This window comes from Eschscholzia californica, unplaced genomic scaffold, assembly GCF_041429995.1.
Source record: "Eschscholzia californica isolate CP2 unplaced genomic scaffold, dmEscCali1.0.p SCAF_1, whole genome shotgun sequence".
In the NCBI taxonomy this organism is placed as follows: Eukaryota; Viridiplantae; Streptophyta; class Magnoliopsida; order Ranunculales; family Papaveraceae; genus Eschscholzia; species Eschscholzia californica.
This window is the reverse complement of record NW_028238198.1, coordinates 930127-941877: the sequence shown is the minus strand read 5'-3', so window position 1 is coordinate 941877 and position 11751 is coordinate 930127. Positions and strand designations below refer to the sequence as shown.

General features: G+C 39.0%; 1 pseudogene; it reads left to right on the top strand.

Annotated features, from left to right (window-relative positions):
* Positions 1–7775: 7775 nt before the first annotated feature.
* On the top strand, positions 7776–9991 carry LOC147562930 (cytochrome P450 71A1 pseudogene; annotated as a pseudogene).
* The last annotated feature ends 1760 nt before the right edge of the window (positions 9992–11751 follow it).

Sequence of the window (11751 nt, the reverse complement as noted above, 5' to 3'; positions counted from 1 at the left end):
ATGATAGTATATGTAAAACTGTGGGACTCGGAACAATACGGATCAAGATGCACGATGGAGTGGTGAGAACATTGACGGACGTAAGACACATACCCGATTTGCGGAAAAATCTAATTTCCCTTGGTGTGTTGGAGCGGAACGGCTGTAAGATAATTATAGAGAATGGCTCCATAAAAGTCGTTAAGGGTTCTTTGGTGGTAATGAGAGGTACTCGTTACGGTAATTTATACAAACTTTTGGGGACAACAATTACTGGAGATGTAGCAGTAGGAATCAGTGGAAGGGATCCAACGGCTAGTACGAGGCTTTGGCATATGCGCCTTGGGCATATGTCAGAAAAGGGTCTATCTCTGATGTGCGGGAAAGGCTTGTTGAAGGACATGAAGAAGCCTTGCATGGAGTTTTGTGAGCATTGTGTGTTCGGGAAGGCACACAAGGTGACGTTCTCTACAAGCAAGCACATGAGCAAAGAGGTATTAGACTACGTACATACCGATGTCTGGGGACCGGCAAAGTTACCTTCCAAGGGTGGTTCCAGGTATTTTGTTACGTTCGTTGATGATCATTCGAGATTTGTCTGGCTTTATTTTCTGAAGCATAAGAATGAGGTATTCAACACGTTCCTGGTGTGGAAAGCAATGGTTGAGAACAAAACTGGTCGAAAGCTGAAGACGTTAAGGTCGGATAATGGGACCGAGTACACGGATGGGGCATTCAAGGAGTTTTGTAATCAAGAAGGCATTGTGAGGCACTGGACAGTAGTAAACACACCTCAGCAGAATGGAGTCGCAGAGAGATTGAACCGTACACTACTTGAGAAGGCTAGATGTATGCGCTCCAATTCGGGACTAGGCGTAGAATGGTGGGCAGAATCTGTTGCTACAGCTTGTTATATTGTGAACAGGTCTCCACATTCTTCTTTAGATGGCGGCATACCTTACGAGGTGTGGTCAGGTGAACATGCAGATTATGGGAGACTTAAGGTTTTCGGTTGTACGACCTATTACCATGTTAAAGGTAACAAACTTGACAATAGAGCAAAGAAGGCAATTTTCTTAGGATATGCTACAGGAGTCAAGGGTTATCGGTTATGGTGTACGGAAGACAAGAAGTTTGTAATCAGCAGAGATGTGGTGTTTGATGAGTCATCTATTGTAGCTATGGCGAAAGCTACGGTGCCTAGTTGTGGTGATGTTGGGTCTACTAAAGCTCAAGTAGTGGAAGTAGAAATCGAAGACCAACGGGTTTCTAGGAATCATGATCAGGTGGAGCATCAGGATAATACTCAGGATGAGGAAATTGATGAACCCGATCATGAGGAGGTTCAAGGGAAAGGTACACAAGTTTTACAACAACAACAGCAGGATGTTTCGGTACACACTAGGCCGAAACGGTTATATAAGCCGGTACAGAGGTTAGGGTCAGACAAACCTCTTAGGCATTACGGGCAGGCAAATGTGGTTGAATATGCACTCTCGGTGGAAGACGACGAGCCGGTCACCTTCAAACAAGCTATCACCGCGGCAGAAAGAGAGAGTTGGTTGGTTGCTATGCAAGAAGAGATGGAGTCTCTTCCCAAGAACCAGACATGGGAGGTTGTCCCATTGCCCGAAGGTAAGTCTGTTATTGGTTGTAAATGGGTGTACAAGAAGAAAGAGGATTCTTCAGAAATCAAGGGTACAAGGTATAAGGCAAGACTAGTGGCCAAGGGTTATGCACAGAAAGAAGGGGTCGACTACAATGAGATTTTCTCACCGGTCGTGAAACATACTTCTATTCGGGTGCTATTGAGTATTGTTGCTCATAGTGATCTTGAGCTGGAACAACTCGATGTTAAAACCTCCTTCTTGCACGGAGATTTGGAAGAAGAAATTTATATGGCTCAACCTGAGGGATACAAGGTTGAGGGTAAAGAAAATCAAGTATGTCGTTTGAGGAAGTCTCTTTACGGATTGAAACAATCCCCTCGCCAATGGTACAAACGATTTGATTTTTTCATGCTAAAGCATGGTTTTCGCAGAAGTGACTATGATTGTTGTGTATACATCAAGAAGCTTCGCGAAGGTGACTTTATTTATCTCCTTTTGTATGTGGATGACATGCTTATTGCTTCTAGAAGCATGGTGGAGATAGATAAGTTGAAATCTCAACTCAGTCAAGAGTTTGAGATGAAAGACATGGGCGCTGCAAAGAAAATACTGGGAATGGAGATTAAGAGAGAGCGGTCAAGTAAGAAACTGTACTTGAATCAGAAAGGTTACATCGAACGAGTAGTCTCTCGATTCGGGATGCAGAATGCGAAGGCGGTGTCAACACCTTTGGCACCACACTTCAGGCTCTCGGGAAAACAATCTCCCACTACTACGGTGGAGAAGGATCATATGGATCGTCCACCGTATGCTAGTGCAGTTGGCAGTTTGATGTACGCTATGGTGTGTACTCGTCCGGATATTTCACAAGCGGTCAGTGTGGTTAGTAGGTTTATGGCAAACCCGGGGAAGACACATTGGGAAGCTGTGAAGTGGGTCTTGAGGTACTTGAAGGGTACTGTTGATACGGGTTTGTGCTTTGGTGGAGACACATGTCAGGTAAGCGGGTATGTTGACTCAGATTATGCTGGCGATCTAGATAGAAGACGATCTACTACTGGTTATGTATTTAGGGTACATGGTGCTCCAGTTAGTTGGCGATCGATGTTACAATCTACAGTTGCGTTATCTACTACGGAGGCCGAGTATATGGCTATGGCGGAGGGTGTGAAGGAAGCATTGTGGTTGTGGGGTCTTCTGGATGATCTAGGGATTAAGCAGGAGTGCGTAGAGGTATGGTGTGATAGTCAAAGTGCGATCCACTTGGCGAAGAATCAGGTTCATCATGCTCGTACTAAGCATATCGATGTCAGGTATCACTTTGTACGAGATGTCATAGAGGAAGGTGATGTTTCTCTCATGAAGGTACACACAGATGAGAATCCCGCGGACATGTTGACTAAAGTGGTGACGTGTAGCAAGTTTCAGCATTGTCTGAAATTGCTGCAAATCGGCTCGTGTTAAGTTGCCCGAAAGGGCGTAATGGCGACAAGGTTATCTTTATGTGAAGGGTTGGTAGAACTACGGTAGGCTTGATCCTGTAAAAGGGTACGTAGGCAACCATGGTCATATGGTGCAGTCGGATGAAGTTACAAAAGGCAGATATATCTTACAAGGAGTATCCTGGTGTTCGTCCAAAATTTGAAGTATATCAAATTGTGTACGAGGTGGAGAATTGTAAAAGGCAGTTTTGGTTGGATTCCTAGAGGCGGTTTCACATCAGCTATAGGCGGTTTTGATAATCAATTGGAGGCAGTTTTTTGGAAATCAATTGAAGTCGGTCGGTTGAAGTCGGTTGGTGAAGCTAAATTGGTTTCTAAATTGGATTCAAATTGGCTTCAATTGTCGGCTTATAACAATATATAAATAGGGGATCCAATCACCACAACCAACATCAACAAACACATCAACAACTCTTCTTTAGAGAGCTAGAGAGAGAGAGAGAGAGAGAGCAAGAGTGAGAGAAATTTTTTCATAGTTTTTTTGAGCGGTGTTAAATTTCTCGGTCGTCGAAGATTTAGTATAGAAGGTTAATTTCTATACGGTACCATCTTGGGACGAACTTGCGGGTTGTGTTAGTCGTCTTCATCTATCCTTCAATAAAGATTTCTTGTTCGCCCGAGGACGTAGGCTTTAGGCCGAACCTCGTTAAATTCTGTTCGCATATTTAGATTTTGACTTGGCTTTTCGATTAATCTTCATAATCAGATTAATTTCTAGGATAGGTTCGATAGCTTCCGTGACTTTTAGTTATAACAGGTACAAAATGCATATCCAAATCCAAATAATCCAAGATTAGATCACACTACGTTTGTTTTTATCAGGTAATCAAGGCTGATAGGGGGACTTCCCAGTGTACTCTCTGGTGCACTCTCCCTAATAGAACAAGAGGTATTTTAGTCTTTTCACAGTGTTTTCAGACTGTAAAAAGACTAAAATACCTCTTGTTTTATTAGTCACCTCAACTATGAAGTATATTAGGGAGTAGACGGAGAAGTCCCCTAATCATTTTTGTTACGTAATTCTCTTTCTCTGACTCTCTTCTCTCTCTCTCTCTCTATATATATATATATGTAACACCCGTGAGTATTAGTTGGGTTGCTGATGGGCCTAGAAAGTTTCCTAAATAGGTCACCACCCGCAAGTATACGGGCGTCAAGTGATAATTCCGGTAAGACCGGTTCGTTCCTTAGAGACTAAGTCAATCTATTCTGACTCCTATAACTAATCTGGATTTACTTTGGTGATAGAATGTTGAGGTGGGAAAAATAATGAATAATTCCAAAATAACGGGAAAATAAAGTGTAAGGAGAAGTTTTATGTGGAGAAAGTCTAGGGTTTCAGAATCCACCTAAATATGCGTAAATTATTGCCTAATTAGTGACAACTCGATCTTCTATAACTCAAGGAGAGACAAATCTATCATCCTCGGAAAATACAACTTTCTTAGAATAAAATATAATGTTTTGATTTCAAAAATAAATATTCAAGTGATAATCTAACTATTAACTATCAAATCCTAAGCATGAGACATTAAAGACACTTAGTCTAAACATGAATCATCAACATATAAGTATAGTTAATGAAAGACATATCATGAATTTAAATAAGAAAAATCAATTTATCATTTTTAAAATCACGATTATGTGATAATCGGAGATAGATGAACATAAATTAGACGACACATATTTAACGAGGTTCGGTCGGATATTCACGACCTACATCCTCGGATAAAGCCTGAATGGCTACATACTTTATTAACCACAACTGTGGTGATTCGTTACAATAATCGAATAGTAATCGAATGATTTAACTCCTAGAATCCTCTCTTATTTATAGAGAAGGTTTAGGGTTTCCTAGTTTCCCTTAACTGAACTAGGAAACAATATAAATATTATCTAACAATAATATTAGATATATTACAAGAAATATTATAATATATGAAACTGAATATTCTAGATCTTCACATATCTTCAAATATCTTGCAATAGTCTTGATCGTCGGATCTTCTCATCTCGATCCGCCTCTTATATCACGTGTTTACACACGTATCTCAATACCCTCCTGCAAGTTGGAGCACGGAAGATGTGAAGTGTCCAACTTGAAAAAAAATAGTGATATCACATCAAAAATTGTGACTTGAATCGCCTTGATTAGACGGAACAACCTACGTAATCAACGACTTCAGTAGGCTGAAAAAAACTCACTTGATGATGGGTCTTGAACATGACTTGAAGATTGATATCCCAATTATGATATGAACAAAGAAGATGATCACTTAATGTAGCAACAAATTCTAGTTCTCCACCGAAAAGGAAAATGGCTCGGCTGGATTGGATATACGGGCCTTCTTCTTATTTTGCTAATAATAGTGTGACCATGGGAGGGAGTACTTCTTTGCTAGTGTTGTTTCTTGTGGTGCTCTATTTGGACAGAGAAAATGCATTCTTCTTGTGTCAACTCAGGTGGTTTCGGTTGCTCAATGAAGCTTGAAAAAAGAAGTCACAAGACACAAACTTGGTGTCGAAAAAAGTCGACCAAGAGATTGATCGATTATATAATCACAACATTTAAAAAAAAATATTGGAAAATTGCGGAAGCTTGAATCAGGATTGAACTACCTGCTCAGATACCATGTTAAAATCACGATTATGTGATAATCGGAGATAGATGAACATAAATTAGACGACACATATTTAACGAGGTTCGGTCGGATATTCACGACCTACATCCTCGGATAAAGCCTGAATGGCTACATACTTTATTAACCACAACTGTGGTGATTCGTTACAATAATCGAATAGTAATCGAATGATTTAACTCCTAGAATCCTCTCTTATTTATAGAGAAGGTTTAGGGTTTCCTAGTTTCCCTTAACTGAACTAGGAAACAATATAAATATTATCTAACAATAATATTAGATATATTACAAGAAATATTATAATATATGAAACTGAATATTCTAAATCTTCACATATCTTCAAATATCTTGCAATAGTCTTGATCGTCGGATCTTCTCATCTCGATCCGCCTCTTATATCACGTGTTTACACACGTATCTCAATAAAAGTACTTCGAAGATATTAGGTATGAGTTCAAAAAGTCAGACATTTACGCGATATTAAGGTTTCATCCTAACCCTAGATTAGATAAATTTGCTACTCATCACTAAAGAGATCATAATCATGGTGGGAGAGATAAAAATTAATAACATTAAAGAAAGAAAAAGATTCGGAGAAGAAAACACCTTTTTTCGCTTTTTTTTTTCCTTCTGCGCAGCCAAACAGAACCTTAGGGAAAATTATTTTCTCATCTTCCCGGAAACAATTTCCAGGTGAGAAAATAATTTTCCTTCTCTGGTTTTTCTCTTTCCTTCTCTGTTTTCTCTTTCTTTCTCTTTCTAAACTTTCTCTTCCTCTCTCTAACCAAACCAGCAACACTCTCTTTCTCTCGCTAACAGTAATGATAAAGAAAGAAGAAGAAAAAGATGAGATTAATGGAGTTTATAAATAATTCAATCTCTCTCTCTCTCTCTAGCTCTAGCTCTCGGTTTCTCTCTCTCTACCTCGGATATTGCCCCAAACCTTTTAAACCCTTTAAGCCTTAAACCCTACACTCACATTTGAGTTCCTACTTTCTTCATCTCTTTCTTTTCTTGTTGTAGCCATTAGTGTTAGAGAGAGAGAGAGAGAGAGAGAGAGAGAGAGAGAGAGAGTTTGGTTTTAGAGAGAGAAACTAGGGCAAAGTGAAGGAGAAGAAGGAGGGATCAAAGCTTGGTTGGTTTTCTTTGTTGTTCTTGGCGCGGAACTTGCTTTGCTTTGGATTAAGGTAGAAATCTATCTCCTCTAGGGCTTGAATAGCTATTTTATAGAAAAACCTAAACAAATTAGATGACACTACAAACCTTAAATTTTAGTATTACTTGAAGATAGATTAGATTCCTTGACACAAATATATATACTAGAAGTAGTAGATTTATTTTATTGATGATATCCTTATCTACTCCAGAACTAAGGAAGATCACGAGGATAACTTACGAGAGGTACTAGAGAGACTGGTGGAACATCAGTTCTATGATAAGTTCGAGAAGTGTGAATTTCTGCAAGAGGAAGTAAAATTCTTGGATCATGTTATTTCTAGCATTGGAGTATCAGTCGACCATTCTAAGGTCGAAGCAGTGCTTACTTGAAAGGAACCCACATCAGCGACAAAGGTTCGTAGATTTATGGGTTTGACCGGATATTATAGACGGTTTATCAAGGGTTCTCGGGTATTGCAGGGCCTTTGACGAACCTAACTAAGAAGGAAGTTCCGTTCGATGGTCTACAGAGTGTGATCAGACAGTTAAAGAACTGAAGAGGAGGTACACTAATACACCTGTTTTGACCATTCCTAAGAGCGGTATTCGGTTGGTGATTTACACTGATCATCCATTCAGGGTCTGGGTTGTGTTCTAATGCAGAGTGATAAGGTGGTTGCCTATGCTTCGAGACAGTTGAGACCACATGAACGAAATTACCCAACTCACGACTTAGAGTTGGCGGTTGTAGTGTTCGCTTTGAAGATTTGGAGGCATTATTTGTACGGTGAAAAAAAACTTTTGACCTCTTTACCGACCATAAGAGCCTCAAGTATCTATTTTCTCAGACGGAATTGAATATGCACCAACGTCGGTGGTTGGAGTTAATGAAAGATTATGACTTCACGTTGCAATACCACCCAGGTAAGGCTAATTTGGTAGCTAATGCTCTAAGGCCGACAACCGAGGGGTATCGTAGCAACATTGATGATGAATCGGTGGAAGATGCGGCGACGTATGATATTTATGTTATTGGGTCAGGAGTTGACTCGATATTTCTGGGTAGTATGGTAGTTAGACCATCTTTGCTGGGTCGTACAGTGAATGCACAAATAAATGATGTTTGGTGTCAGAAACAAATATCCCTCTCTCTCTCTCTCTCTCTCTCTCTCTCTCTCTCATCTCCTTCACAGAATCACAGACTCACTTGTATCTCAAAACACAAGAAAGATGGATGAGGTACTAACATGGTTTGAGCAACAATGGACTAAAGTATCACTACTTTTCAATAACCCATCCTTCATCTTTTCTCTCTTCTTCATCTTGCTTGTGTTCATCTTGTTTGGATTCAATTTTAAACAGGTCAAAACCAACAAGAAGCACTACAAACTACCTCCATCGCCGTGGAAGCTCCCCATTATTGGTAACCTCCACCAAATTCTGTCTTCCCTACCTCATCATTCTTTCTCTAGCAAAAAAGTATGGGCCACTCATGTTCATACACTTGGGTCCAGTACCAACATTAGTAGTATCTTCTGCAACTATGGCTGAAGTTGTCATGAAGACCCATGATCTTGTTTGTTCAAGTAGACCCAAGTTAAGAATAGCCGAACGAGTATTGTACGGAAAGGAAATAAGTTTTGCACCTTATGGTGAATACTGGAGACAAACGCGTAAGATTTGTATATTACAACTTTTAAGTGTGAAGAAAGTTCAATCGTATCGAGTGGTAAGGGAAGAAGAAATAGCTCTTATGGTCAAGAAGATCAAACAAAGCTCTTCTTCTTCTTCTTCTTCTTCTTCCTCATGGGGAGGTTTGGTGAATTTGAATGAATTGTTTCCTCTGCTTACTATTGACATAGTTTGCAGGGTAGCTTATGGGAAGAAGTATAATGAAGATGGAAGATGAGAGAGGTTTAAGGAGATGATGGATGAGTTTGGAACACTATTGGCTGCTCTTGACATTGGGGATTTGATTCGTTCACTTAGTTGGGTGACCTATTTTAATGGTTTAGATGCAAGAACAAAGGAGAATTTTAACTTTTTGATACATTTCTTGAACAAGCAACTGAAGATCATATATCCCACAAAAAGAATAAGAATATGATGAGGGAAAATGGTACTAGTTTTGATGGGGAGGGAGAAGAAGAAGATTTTGTGGATATTTTACTTAGGATTGAAGAGGAATGCACCTTAGGTATTCCTTTCTCTAGGGATAGCATCAAAGCCATCATCATGGTATGTTTACTAAAATTCTATTTCCTATTTCCATACCCAAGTCCCCAAATTAATGGAAAAAATTTGTGTTTCATGCGCACCAAACATGGCCCTAGCGTCCCACTCAAAGTTCATATTTCCGGTTTTATTAGTTCCAAAGTTTTTAATTACTACTTACAAATATTTTATCATGTAGGATATGTTTGCTGCTGGAACTGATACAACATACGCAGCCATAGAATGGACAATGGCTGAACTAATGAGACATCCAGATATCATGAAAGAAGTGCAAGAAGAAGTAAGAAATATCACGAGAGGTAAATCTTCGCTAAGAGAAGAAGATATATGTCAAATGCACTACTTAAGAGCAGTAATCCAGGAGACTTTACAATTGCATATCCTCAACTTCCTCTATTGGTCCCTCAGGAGTCAACAGAAGACATCGAGATTAATGATTACTGTATTCCTGCTAAAACTAGAATTATTGTGAATTCTTGGGCAATCGGGCGAGACCCAAAATCTTGGGAAGAACCAAATACTTTTAAACCTCAAAGATTCTTAAACGAAAATCGAAAAATCGACTTTAGAGGTAATGATTTTCAGTTGATACCATTTGGGGATGGAAGGAGAGGATGCCCTGGTCTTGAATTTTCCATGGCTACTGTTGAACTTGCACTTGCTAATCTTCTAAATGAATTTTTCTTGGGAAATGCCAGATGGGATTAAGAATGAGGATCTAGATATGGAAGAAAGACATGGATTAACAGTTCATAAGAAATCCCCACTCATTCTTAAAGCAACACCATATTCATAAATGAATCACATATCTAATCTTCCTTTATATATTGTTGTATTATGTACCTACAATAAATACCATGGTAATGTTCCATTTGATAATTGTATTCTGCATCATTTCAATTTTATCAAATGCCTCTGCCAGGACCCACAGGAGAAAACTAACTTAAAATAAAACAAAAAATTCTCGGCAGTGTGTATTCGAAGTTATCTTAATTTGGCATTTGATTGTGATTCATTCGAAGACAAATTCTTCAATAAGCAACAGAAGACATACTGTTAGAACTAAAAGTCGCGGAAGCTATCGAACCTATCCTAGAAATTGATCTGATTATGAAGATTAATCGAAAAGCTAAGTCAAAATCAAATATGCGAACAGAATTTAACGAGGTTCGGCTTTAAAGCCTACGTCCTCGGGCGAACAAGAAATCTTTATTGAAGGATAGATGAAGACGACTCACACAACCCGCAAGTTCGTCCCAAGATGGTACCGTATAGAATTTAACCTTCTATACTAGATCTTCGACAACCGAGAAATCAAACACCGCTCAAAACTATGAACCAAATTTCTCTCTTACTTGCTCACACTCTCTAACTCTTTATTTAGTTGTTGTTGTGTTGGGTTGGTTGGTGTGTTTTTAGATTGGACCCAAGACCCCCTATTTATATAATAATATAAGCCGACTTTGTGAATCCAATTTAGAAACTCAAATTGAATTACAAACCGCCTCATTAATTGGCTGCACCAAACCGCCAATGCCTTCAATTTGGAAATTGCTTAAACCGCCAATGCCAGCTAAACCGCCAATGTCCACTTTTAGAAACTTAGAAACCACCTCTCACACATACAGAACTAGAAAACAACATATACCCAAAAAACAACATGGAACAAACAGAAATGTCACCATTACTTCAACTACCAATTTCTCATCTCTCACTTTCACTTCTTATGATCCTTCTCCTTGTTGAGCTTACTTTGATCAATATTATATCCCATAAGAAAAGTAAAACATTAAGTCTACCACCTTCACCTCCTCACAAACTCCCCATTTTTGGTCATCTTCATTTGCTAGGAATCCACCCACACAAGAATCTTCAGTCTATCTCTAATAAACATGGCCTTGATCTAATGCTTATTCACTTGGGTCAAGCTCCAACTCTTGTCGTATCGTCTTCCACGTATGCGAGAGAGGTTATGAAAACATACGACTTCGCTTGCTCTAGTAGACCTCTATCAGACTTCGGCCGAAGGTTAACCTATAACTACAAGGATTTGGCCTTTTCACCTTATAGTGAGTATTGGAGAGAGATGAGAAAGATTTGTATTCTCCAACTTCTTAGTGCAAAGAGAGTTCAGTCATTTCGACCTGTAAAAGAAGAAGAAACCGCTATTATGATCGACAAGATTACTAGTTCTTCGATAGTGGTGAACTTGACAGACATATTAGTGCAATATACAAGTGATATAATATGTAGAGTTGCATTTGGAAAGAAGTACTCTGGAGAAGAAGTTTGGAGGGACGTTAGTGGATTTTGTTCATTTAATAAGTGTTTTAAATGTTGGGGATTTCATTCCTTGGCTTGCTTGGGTCAATAAATTTAATGGTTTAAATGCTACAGTGGAGAAGACATTCAAAGCCTTAGATGATTCAAATTTTTACTCAAAAGTCCAAAAAATGACCCTATAACTAGGATTTGGCCCACCATAGATTATTATAAGTTGCAAAATCCATTTTTTCAAAAATAATCCTAATCCAACCCAATTTCGGATCCCTAGGTCACTTTTCCCATCTCTAGGAAGCCCTTACTTTAAATAATCCCTCTTATACCCTTATATATATATGTAAGAGA